A 13701-nucleotide genomic window follows, 5' to 3' on the forward strand; every position below is an offset into this window, starting at 1 on the left:
AACTACATGGTGCTCCGAATTTTGCACGAAAAACAATAGGTTACGCAAAATTAGATTTGCAAGTATTATATACAATCACGTTAAAATAACACGAAAAAAAATACAGTATGGGTATTACTTCAATATTCGGTTTGGTCATCGTCAGGAGAGAGAGAGAGAGAGAGAGAGAGAGAGAGAGAGAGAGAGAGAGAGAGAGAGAGAGAGAGAGAGAGAGAGAGAGAGAGGAGCTTATTACCAGAGTGTTTTCGGCATCATCAATATCACATATTAGGAATAAAATTGTATTATGCGATCCTCTTCTATTTCTCTCTCTCTCTCTCTCTCCTTCTCCCCCCCCCCCCCATCTCTCTCTCTCTCTCTCTCTCTCTCTCTCTCTCTCTCTCTCTCTCTCTCTCTCTCTCTCTCTCTCTCTCTCTCTCTCTCTCTCTCTCTCTCTCTCTCTCTGGTATTTTTAGTCCTAATATATTATATTGACGATACCGAAATAAACCAGGTTAATAATCTCTTTATTATATAATAAAGCTCAATACCACGTGTTTTTATAAACTCTATAAGTCAGCCATTGCTCGGTATTCAAATGACGTAAGCATATGTGACGCGGTCAATAAACGTAGTGTCGTGACCTCGATTAATTTAACCGGCCTCGGTGGCGTCGTGGTTAGGCCATAGGTCAACAGGCTGGTAGGTACTGGGTTCAGATCCCAGTTGAGGCATGGGATTTTTAATCCAGATACCGACTCCAAACCCTGAATGAGTGGTCCGCAAGGCTCAAATGGGTAGATGTAAACCACTTGCACCGACCAGTGATCCATAACTGGTTCAACAAAGGCCATGGTTTGTGCTATCCTGCCTGAGGGAAGCGCAAATAAAAGATCCCTTGCTGCTAATCGGAAAGAGTAGTCCATGAAGTGGCGACAGCGGGTGTCACGGGGATCCTATAATACCCGTAACTGAATGAAACACGATTATCCAAATATCTCTCCTAACTGTATATCTATTAGATCTCTCTGTATCGGGCAGTATATACCCGCGTGGCTCGTCTCTAGGTATGAACAGAGATAAGATCTTATAAAAAGTATATATAATATAGCACGTTTAGTTCACTAGAAAACACAACAAAAACACAATACACTTTGGAATCTGTATTAATCTACGCTGACAAATGTACTGCCGCAGTAGTTAATTAACAACAACAAATAATAACAACCCAGAACTGATCACTTAATTAGTTAATCACTAGGTGTCTAGATTATACAATATTCTAATCACTTCACCGTGACACAACACCCACACGTGTGATAATTGAGAAAGGTTCCAGGGGAACTTAATTAATAAAGGAATTACAACTCTATACCTAACTGGTTAATTTTTAACCCTTATCTACTCATTCAGTAACCTTGTAATACAGAATTAATACTGGTACCTATCACAATAAAGACAATAACCTACAGTTTACCTAGGTCCTCTAGGATGACTGGTTAAGCTTTATATATATTAGAACAGTGAACCTACAGTTTACTGCGTCAGATTACCGGCAGCACCGTCTAAATAATATTGGTATAATACAGTATTAAAATATTTAAAGTCACATCAATCACATCAAGGTTATACAACAGAGCAGAAATAATATTTACCAAGTCCAAACGGACGCGTTCCCTGGAAGCCTTCCAATATGTTTCTCCCCGATATCTCTAAAACCCCTCGCTATTTATCATAAAACCAAATATCACCTGGGGGTACATCGCGGCACCGAATACCTACAAGTGATATTTCCATAGCGACTGTCGCCTAGTCGCCAAATCACGGTTCGTAAAAACCGCACTCGCGGAGGTATTACGTATCTACTGGCCACATGGCCTCGCATCTAGTCTGGGTGTGTATTAAAAACAGCACGACCACCGTGGACGAATATGTCAGATCAGCTCCTGATATAGCAATAGGGACCCCACAATCGACTCCTTAAGACAGTGAGAAAAACGTATTTAAATAGCCCGATAATCATGTGGATACTTTTTGCAAATTATACATATTTTTTAATGGAATCTTTAATTACTTTTTTATATAGAAATACGTGTATTATAGATACTCGTTGAGTTTTCTGCTAATGTGGCACGTGTCTGATAGACATAGCAGTTTAATGATTAAAGTTACATATAAAATGGGGGGAGGGGTGTGTGTGTGTGTGTGTGTGTGTTTAGAATATCACTTTCTGATCTCCGGAGTGTTTCTAGAAGACAAAACTTGACTTGAACTCCCATTATATTATATATCAGGATGTACAATGGAGGTATAGCTACTACAAACATTAGGACGACCAGAAACGCATTGAGTATACAGACACTGATACTCAAATCAAGTACATGAAAATGTGTTTTAAGGTGCGCACGATTCCTACAATAGCATATAGAAGAAAATAAATTTTAATTACCTGAGAATGTTCCAAGAGTTAATATAGTGTTCCTTATGGATTTACCGCTAATACTTTCTATTAATTCATGCTAATAATATGATGAAAGTAATTAATTATGCGGTGCAGTACGCGACTACCTGTGCATTTCAGCGATGGGTCAGACCACTGTCCGCTTGCAAGGCAAATGGAGGAGTTGGATCCGCTGACGTAAACGTATCCCGTTTTACACGTGTAGTTTGCTACAGCTGGTGGTGTATCAGAAACCGACAGGTCTGCTCCTGGTACACTACTCGGAGTACCACAATCGACAGCAGTGGGTGGTGCAAGATCTGCTGAAGTCAACAAAAATATACGTTTAACAGATCTGCAGGCCCTTAGCAACCGGGGGGCCTGGGGGGGGAGGGAGGTGGGGGGGGGGGGCAATTGGGTGTCAAACTATGGTAAAATTAATAAATGAATGAATGAAAAATAAAAACGAATGAATGAAAAAGAGACTGGCCCGAGTTTGATGCCACTATAGCAGGTTTTAAACTACACAACTAGAGCACATTGATTTATTAATAATCGGCTATTGGATGTCAAACATTTGGTAATTTTTATTCATGTCTCTGAGGTAACCCCTGTATTTTGTTTTCATTAGCAGAAAGGAATCTATTATATGTACTTTCCCACAGACAAGACAGCACGTACCACGGCCTTTGATATATCAGTTGTGGTGCACTGGTATTTAATATTAAGACGGGGGGACGTAGCCCAGTGGTAAAGCGCTCACATGAAGCGCGGTCGGTCTGGGATCGAAACATGTAGCGGGGTTTTATCTCTAAGACTATGTGTTAACATTACCAAATGTTTGACATCCAATAGCCGATGATCAATAAATCAATGGGCTCTAGTGGTGTCGTTAAACAAACTTTACCTAACTTTCTTAACGATTAAAATGACTGACCACTATGGCCTTGGAAAGGTCATCGGGGTTCTAGGTATTGGGTTCGCATCCCTCTACCGTCTCCCACCCAGAATTACAACGAATTACTAGTGAGATATAACATATAAGATAACGTTTAAAGTTTGTTTTCTTTAACGACACCACTAGAGCACATTGATCAATAATCATCGGCTACATGTACATATATATATATATATATATATATATATATATATATATATATATATATATATATATATATATATATATACATATACATATACATATATATATTTTTTTTTTTTTTTGAAGAATATATATATATATATATATATATATATATATATATATATATATATATATATATATTCTTCAAAAAAAAGTAGAGGAACCTGAAATATTAATGTTAATATCAATTATTAGGTCAAACAGACATTTTGACCACAGACATCCTGGTAAAGAACGGTTAGGTCTGTTTATCAACACATTCCATAGTTTTCACATGCATCACGCAGTTGCCCCGTACACGTGGTGTGCGTGTCATTGTCGATTTTGGCATTTTCAGGAAGGTGCATTAATCACCGTGCAATTTAATTAAAATTATCTCCACTATGTAAACGTGTCGTATACACTCAGGATAATTCGGAATGTTTTCAAATTATTATCAAATCACTGGCATGATATGCAAGTAAGGTTTTGATTGGTGGACATGAGCTCCAACTGACTGCTGTTAGATCCACGTGTAATAGTGGAGCTAATTTTAATTAGATTGATCACCGTGGAACATTATTTCTGTCAATCTTTTTCATTATGTTGATCATACAGTTATTGTTTTGTTTTTAGTTATTTTTATTGTTTGAATTTGCGATTTGGTTGTTAGGTCCTAATTTGCGTTGCGGGTCAAAATGACAAATATTTCACTATTCTTGGTATGAATACCTAGGGCACTAATGGTCAGAAAACTAAAAACAGAAAGAAAAAAAAATCCATCAATTAGCAAAGATATTTAAAATTTAATAGAAAATGCATTGCACTGTACACACGGTTTTGGCATTTTCTCAAATCATACCTACCTGACATAATTGGCCTTAGACACAATAATATCCATCTGATTTCAATAATGTGTGTGACAAAATGATCCTGAGACAATTATCGAAATATCTGTACCACAAAAGTGGGTTTGAACTGTTTGTTCCATCCTAGAAGTATGTCTGGAATTCCAATTAATTTTTCCCACCAAAATCTTTAAACATTTCCTTTTAGAAGAATGTAATAACTTCCCAGTTTCTTTCTTTGCAATTCAACCACTTGTGTTTATGACACCTCAAATATTCAGTAAAAAGCATGGGAAACATTTTATTTGACTCTTTAGTTAAGGAAACACATTATATCCCCGTGATCAAATGAACTTGGTAACAGTCTTCCATCCCGTGTTTTGCTGCAGTTCCAGCCCAACATACACAATACTTCCAGCAGGGACTATCACTGTTTCCTCCTTCACAGCTTTGTACCAGCACCCAAGTCTGTTGGCTTTCACAAAACTGTAGCAATATCCTTCAATAACATTTTCCCCTTCTGAATACACATGCCCTTGGTTTCCAGTAGTTTGGGACAGAGTAAAGACATCGGCAGAAGTTACACGCAGAGGGAAATAGTCACTTAGCGACTCAGTGTTGGGTTTAACAGCCACAACAGTATCATGAAAAATAATGTCATAGATTGCAGTATATTGTTGGTCAGTTTTCCAATCATCTACTGGCTCAGTATCTGTATCATCTCAATTAGACATCTTCACATGTATGTTGAGTGTTATTGTCCTGCCACCTATTGGTCAATTAAGAAAATGAATATTTGACCTACATCTGACTACAAATGAGAGATATTATATTAGATTCTTTAAGAAGTAGTCTTTTGACTATCACCAAACATTAGGGCTAACATGAGCGATCAAATAGACAGCTGGAAAATGTAGAGAATATTGGGGATGAAGAATAGATGTGATGGGTCGTAGGATTGAATCCCATGTGTTGATTCGTTGTCTTTCACCATTCCAACCAATGTCCCAGATAGCCCGAGCTGCCGTTTGAGAGCTAGACGGACATTTGTACGGTTATGATCGCTCTCTCAGACAGAGATAACTGTATAACAAAAACACGGAATGGCTGCCTACCACCGAGTACGCAAAGAGATCCCCGCTAAAATACCACAATAATACAAAGTTTGACGCTAAATACCATTACATTGATCATCTGCGAGTTCGCAGATAACAAATATTTTACATAGTAACTACTAATACACACACTACAGGAAGAAACCTAACAGCACCCCTTTTCAATAATGTTCCGGTTAAATGCGTAGGTCAGCCATTTCGTGTTTTCGTAATACAGTTATCAGAGAGCGATCATAACCGTACAAATGTCTGTCTAGCTCTAAAACGGTAGAGTGCTTAGGGCTACATTATGTCTCTGAGCGCACTTCGTAGTTGTGCTGCCTTCCTCTTAACCTGTATCCTAGCGATTATTTTAGAAATCATTGATTTCAATTGCTGCATCCTAACCGCTCGCATCGCTGGCGTCGCTTGCGGCCGGTTAGGATACAGCTTAAAGTCGTGGTCGGGACGTAGCGCAGTGGTAAAGCGCTCGCATGATGCGCGGTCGGTTTGGGATCAATTCCTGTCGGTGGGCCCGCAGGGCTATGCCTCGTTCCAGCCAGTGCACCCTGACTGGTATATCAAAGGCCGTGGTATGTGTTATCCTGTCTGTAAAGATCCCTTGCTATTAATCGAAAAAAAAGGTAGCGGGTTTCCTCTTTAAGACTATTTCTCGTTCCAGCCAGTGCTCCACAACTGGTGTAACAAAGGCCGTGGTATGTACTACCCTGTTTGTGGGATGGTGCATATAAAATATCCCTTGTTGCTAAACGAAAAGAGTAGCCCATGAAGTGGCGACAGCGGGTTTCCTCTCTCAATATCTGTGTGGTCCTTAACCATGTGTCTGACTCCATATAACCGTAAATAAAATGTGTTGAGTGCGTCGTTAAATAAAACATTTCCTTCCTTCCTCTCATAGACTAGATGTCAAAATTACCAATGTGTGACATCCAATAGCTGATTATTAATAAATCAATGCGCGCTAGTGGTGTCGTTAAATACAAGTCACTCCTGTTAGTCGGTAGGACCATCCTATGTGGCGGCAAAGAGTTTCTTCTGAAACTGTCTAAAGCATATGCATTCCGTACCCGTTTGCGCATGTGTAATTGGCAAGAGACTGGAATCCCGTCGTGACATATGTCACTTTGGCTCCAGGTAAAACACGAGGGATTCCACACTCGACTCCTAAAAGTTAAAGTTAGTTTTGTTTAACGACACTACTAGAGCACGTTGATTTATTCATCATCGTTACAGTGGCTCCATGTAATTGACTAGGGTTTCCGCACTCGCCTGCTGAAAGTTAGTTTTGTTTAACGACACTATTAGAGCACGTTGATTTATTCATCATCGTCACAGTGGCTCCATGTAATTGACTAGGGTTTCCGCACTCGCCTGCTGAAAGTTAGTTTTGTTTAACGACACTACTAGAGCACGTTGATTTATTCATCATCGTCATAGTGGCTCCATGTAATTGACTAGGGTTTCGGCACTCGCCTGCTGAAAGTTAGTTTTGTTTAACGACACTACTTGAGCACATGATATAATAATATTCGTCATAGTGGATCCATGTAATTGACTAGGGTTTCCGCACTCGCCTGCTGAAAGTTAGTTTTGTTTAACGACACTATTAGAGCACGTTGATTTATTCATCATCGTCACAGTGGCTCCATGCAATTGACTAGGGTTTCCGCACTCGCCTGCTGAAAGTTAGTTTTGTTTAACGACACTACTAGAGCACGTTGATTTATTCATCATCGTCACAGTGGCTCCATGTAATTGACTAGGGTTTCGGCACTCGCCTGCTGAAAGTTAGTTTTCGTTTAACGACACTACTTGAGCACATGATATAATAATATTCGTCATAGTGGATCCATGTAATAGAAAAGTAATTCCACTCTCGATTCCTGAAATACAGTGAATAAAGGAAGGAATGAAGGAAGGAAGAGAGAAAGGAAGGCAGGAGTACATTGATGGATAGGTGGTTGGATGGATTAGTGGATGAAAAATTTCCCATCAATGTTATATTTTAATGGTTTAGACCATAGTTATCAACCCGTATCAAGCCACAGTGAGCATTTTGTTCAATAATTGCCCTTTGTGTGTGTTTATGTTTATGTTTATTGGGGCGGGATTTAGCTCAGTCGGTTGAGTACTTGCTTGAGGTGCTTCCGTCGCAGGATCGAACCACCTCGGTGAATCCATTCAAGTGTCCCCTGCGCGTGCTGTAACCTCACCGTGGTGCAGGGGTGTAACATTCCCTTTGAGAATGGCCAATACAGCACAAATTTAAATTTTGAGTAAAAGTCAGTATCTATCTGTATCTGGTATATTTGTATTTTTGCACAGTTCTTTACACTGTTTTAATTTAAATCTTGAATTTTTATATTGATGTGATTCAACATTTTATGTTTTGCTTTTATCATAGTGTGACACCCAATAGCCGATATATTTTTCGTGCTGGGGTGTCGTTAAACATTCATTAATTCATTCATTTCATTCAACTGACTGAGGTTTTTCTCGTTCTAACCAGTGAACCATAACTGTATCGGGTTTCCTCTCAAAATTACCAAATGATTGACATCCAATAGCCGATGATTAATAAATCAATGTGCTCTAGTGGTGTCGTTGAACAATGAATAAATGAATGAATGAACGAACGAACGAACGAACGAACGAATGAATGAATGAATGTTTAACGACACCGAAGCACGATCGTTGAAGAAAACAAACTTTGGTTTACAAACGGACAGACCTAATAAAATTACCGATGAAAGTGAAAAAGTTTAAAGTATAAATACCTGTGCAATTTAGCATGGGATCAGACCACTGTCCATTTTCTTGACATGTTGAAGAGTTGGATCCACTGACGTAAACATATCCGTTTGCGCATGTGTAATTGGCAAGAGACTGGAATCCTGTCGATACATACGTCACAATGGCTCCAGGTAAAACACGAGGGGTTCCACACTCGACTCCTGAAAGTTAAAGTTTATTTTATTTAACGACACCACTAGAGTACATTGATTTATTTATCATCGGCTATTGGATATCAAATATTTGGTATTTTCGACATATAGTCTTAGAGAGGAAACCCGCTACATGTTTCCATTAGTAGCAAGGGATATTTTATATGCACCATCCCACAGACAGAATAGTACATACCACGGCCTTTGATATATCAGTCGTGGTGAACTGGCTGGGTCGAGAAATAGCCCAATGAGTTCACCGATGGGGATCGATCCTAGACCGACCGCGCATCAGGCGAGCGCTTTACCACTGGGCTACGTCCCTCCGTCTTAATAGTTAAATACCAGTGCACCACGACTGGTATACCAAAATCCATGGTACGTGTTGTCTTGTCTCTGGGGAAGTACATATAATAGTTTCCTTTCTGCTAATGAAAACAAAATATAGGGGTTACCTCTAAGACTGAATAACAATTACCAAATGTTTGTCATCCAATAGCCGATTACTATTAAATCAATGTGCTCTAGTTGTGTCGATAAACAAAACATTTTTTTTAAATTTTATTTCGTTAACATGGCTATGCTAGTTTAAAACCTGATACAGTGGCATAAAACACACCTCCAGGAGAGAGAGTTAGTGGCTAGTTTGTTAGTGGTTAGTGGCTACGTCCCCCCCCCCCCACCCACCCCTACCCCCCCCCCCCCCCCCCCACCCCCCCCCCAAAAAAACCCCACCTGGTAAACTTACCTGTACACATGAGGCTGACGTTTGACCAGGTACCGCTGGCTTGACACACTGATGAGTAGAATCCTTCCAGATACTCCACCAGGGCGACTGAGCCAAACACAGTGGAATTGTATGCGACTATAGTTTGTAATGTGTTGCCCGGAATTCCACAGTCAACAGCTGAAAAATAATAAATTATTTTTTTATGAGTGTGATGAAACAGGTTTCCTACTAATATAGACTTTTTAACGTCTAAACCTATATATACGGAACACCAAATATTGTGAAAATGTGTGTGTGTGGGGGGGGGGGGGGGGGGGGGGGGTCAATGAAATAATGTTCTTTAAAGGGACATTGCTGAGTTTACTGCAATGTTTTAAGATGTTATCGACTAATAAAATATTTCTACGATAAAACTTACATATTAAATATATTTTCTTGTTTAGAATATTAGTGGCTGTATATTAAACGTGTTTCTGATCGTTCTAATATTTGTACTATGTTAATTTTCATTATATTTTCTAAAAAATTATTTTTTCGTATGTACGAAATTATTTGAAGACAAAATCCAGTTTGGGCTTCTTACAAATATTAAGACGACCAGAAACACATTGAATATACAGACACTGATATTCTAAACTAGAAAATTTAATTTAATATGTTATATATTAGTAATATATTAGTATTTAATATGTACGTTTACTCGTAGAAATATTTTATTAGTCGAAAACATCTTACAATGCAGCAAACTCAGGAATGTCCCTTTAAAATGTTGTTAAGACTATTAAAGCACTTTTTGTGAACACTACTTTATATGGTCTACTAAAATATATATATTGAAAATACGTCAAGAATACAATTTTAAGAGAAATTCACTAGAGCTACCGTGATTACATGGGTTTTTTTTATATATACGGATGGATCACGTGATGGGAAGTATGAGGCTTGTGCTACAGGTTTTTATCATCTGATGTAATCATGTCTATGATCTTGCCGGATTCGGCATCTATTTTTACTGCGGAATCATGGGCAATCATTGAAACGCTAGAACAAATTAAGAATGCTATGGAATCCAAATATATTATTTTTACAGACTCACTTTGGTGTTTCCAAGCTTTACAAAATTTGAAGCTGGAACATTCCTTAACTGGGATGTTGATACGAAAGTGTGTCTTTTTATCTATTGCTAATAAAGATATTGCATTGTGTTGGGTTCCCAGTCATACTGATATCAGGGGTAATTGAAAGGCATATACAGCTGCCAAGTTTACTTTGGATCTGCATCATTCCAGGCTTGGTGTGCCTTACACTGATCTCAAACATGATATTAACCAATATGTCTTTTCCACGTGGCAAGATGATTAGAACTGTGCGGTTGCGAACAAGCTTCATTCTGTAAAGCCAGTCCTGAGAGAATGGTGGACCTGTTATCGGAGGTGCAGGAAGAGTGAAATATTCTTGTGTCGTGCTCGCATCGGTCATACATACTTGATGCATTCATTTGTTATAACCCGGCCTCGGTGGCATAGTGGTTAGGCCATCGGTCTACAGGCTGGTAGGTACTAGGTTCCGAAATCCCAGTCGAGACATGGGATTTTTAATCCAGATACCGACTCTAAACCCTGAGTGAGTGCTCCGCAAGGCTCAATGGGTTGGTGTAAACCACTTGCACCCACCAGTGATCCATAACTGGTTCAACAAAGGCCATGGTTTGTGCTATCCTGCCTGTGGGAAGCGGAAATAAAAGATCCCTTGCTGCTAATCGGAAAGAGTAGCCCATGTAGTGGCGACAGCGGGTTTCCTCTCCAAATCTGTGTGGTCCTTAACCATATGTCTGACGCCATATAACCGTAAATAAAATGTGTTGAGTGCGTCGTTAAATAAAACATTTCTTTCTTTCTTTTTTTTTCATTTGTTATAAAGAAGGAATATTGTCAGTGTACCTTGAAAGTCCACCATATTCTGGTGGAGTGTAGTCATCTTGGACCGACAAGGGAAGATTATATTTGGTAGATAAAATGTGATTGAATCATTTCGATTTCACCCTGAACTTATCTTGGAGTTTTTACGAGATACCAATTTTTATTTAAAATTTTAACATTCTTACCTGTGATACTTATACTTTTGCACAGTTCTTTACACTGTGTTTTTAAACTTGATTTTAGAATTGCATTCGTGTTGATCATCAATTCATTGTTATATTTACCATTGTGTGACACCCAATAGCCGATATATTTGTGTGCTGGGGTGTCGTTAAACATGCATTCATTCATTAAGTGTGGATATTCGATCTGTTTATGATCGATCTAATGTGTGTAGGAAGGAAGGAAATGTTTTATTCAGCGACGCACTCAACACATTTTATTTACAGTTATATGGTGTAAGACATCTGGTCAAGTATCACACAGATATTGAGAGAGAAAACCCGCTGTCGCCACTTCATGAGCCACTCTTTTCGATTAGCAGCAAGGGATCTTTTATATGCACCACCCCACAGACAGGATAGTACATACCACTGCCTTTGTTACACCAGTTGTGGAGCACTGGCTGGAACAAAAAACAGCCCAAAGGGTCCACGGACGGGGATCGATCCTAGACCGACCGCGCATCAAGCGGATGCTTTACCACTGGACTACGTCCCGCCCATAATGTTTGTAGGAAGCCAAATTCCAATTACTTTTCACGTTTTGGGGGTTTTTTTTCTCCAGTAAAGTATCTTCTCCCCGGGAGTGGTTTTCCTAGATAGCAATTCATGGAATCGACCATTAGTTTAAAGTTCCCATTTGACTCTACATTGTACAGATATACGATTTTGAAAATGAATAACGGATCTGTCGTTCAAACTACCAACTAAAACGCTGGCCTCCGTGGAATAGTAATTAAACCATTCCTATTTTTCTTGTTCTTTTGTTTTGTTTTTGTTGTATTTTTGTTGTTCTTCATCTTTGTTGTTTGTTCTTCTGTTTTTGTTTTGTTTTATTGTTTGTTTCTTTGATTTGTTTGATTTGGGTTGTTGTTGTTTTGTTGTTGTTGTTGCTGTTTGTTTTTTGTTGTTTTGGGGGGTTTGTTTGGTTTTATTTGTTTGGGTTTTTGTTTGTTTTTTGTTGTTTTTTGTTTTGTTTTTTTGTTGTTGTTGTTGTTGTGTTGGGGATTTGGGGGGGTTTGTTGGGGGGGGGGGGGGGTCCCCGTTTATTTTCTGGAGTTTTGTTTAGGATTTTTTCTTTGTTTCTTTGTGTGTTATTGTTGACATTATTGTAGACGGGTTCAATTTAAATGGTCCAAAGTCCCAAACGGTGTCGGACTGCGAACACAGAACCTACCAGTTTTAAAGGCTTAGCCACTGTTTATAACACGGAGGCTTGTGTAAAGTTGTCACTGTTCCATTCGGGTTAAATACCTTGGCACTGGATGGTAGCTGTCGTCCACAGAGAGTCTGCGTGACAGGTGGACACCGTCGTCCCGCTCACGTAGTTGTAGCCTGGCTTACACGTGTAGTTGGCCTCAGACCCCGGTGTGGTAGACCTGTAGTTCACGTCTGTGTTCTGTATAGTGGCTGGTAGATCACAGTTCATATCTGAAATATAGCAATAATTACCACCGAAATTAATCTTGGCTTTATCTTTGTTTGTTTATTTGTTTGTATTTCGTTTTGTTTGTTTGTTTGTTTTGTGTGTGTGTGTTTTTTTTTTTTTTTTTTTTTTTTTTTTTTTTTTTTGGGGGGGGGGGGGGGGTTGTGGGGGGTTTGTGGGGTTTTTTGTTTTGTTTCAGGGTTGTGGGAGTTTTGTGGGAGGTTTCGTTTTTCTTTTCTTTCTTTTTTCAGGGAAAGGGGTATATGTATTTTGTTTGTTTCTTTCTTTTAATCATATGTTTGCTTACATTGTTGTTGATCTTTGATTGTTTTGTTGTTGTTGTTGTTGTTGTTGTTGGTTTTTATTGTCTTTTGTGAACAGTACATTTTATTGTGTACTAAAATAAATGTAGATATTCAAAATACACTCTTACGGTTAAACTTTACTTCAAAAACACATTCTCGTCACCGCAGCATACGTAAAAAGTGCGTCCTTGTAATATAATATATAGTTAAACAATCATCCTCGCAAACTATTCATTAAAGGCGCAGATCCTAGCTTTAACCCGTAAAAAAATTGACACTAAGTTTAGTTAATTTACAAACCTGTAACTCATTTGGATAAAGTTACAATAGAGTGAAAGAAGAGTATCTGACGTTAAAACAGGAAATATCCTTAAAAATAGACTAGAACTCGAATCAATAAACCGCTACTTCTCAGACGCACGTGCGTTTTTAAAAAATATGAAAAATGCAATTGTTGGTACTACAAACACCAGGATGACCAGAAACACTTCGGTTCTATGGAAATGGATAATCTAAAGAATAAAATATAAGAAATGTTTGATTTCAGTGATTATAAACGGCTCTAATAGTGGAAAATATGCTGTAGTGTTTAAAAACTAGGGTCTGTTCCTTTAAAACGACATGTGTGTATATATGAGTTATGTGTAATT

This window comes from Gigantopelta aegis, chromosome 12 (genome assembly GCF_016097555.1).
Source record: "Gigantopelta aegis isolate Gae_Host chromosome 12, Gae_host_genome, whole genome shotgun sequence".
NCBI lineage: Eukaryota > Metazoa > Mollusca > Gastropoda > Neomphalida > Peltospiridae > Gigantopelta > Gigantopelta aegis.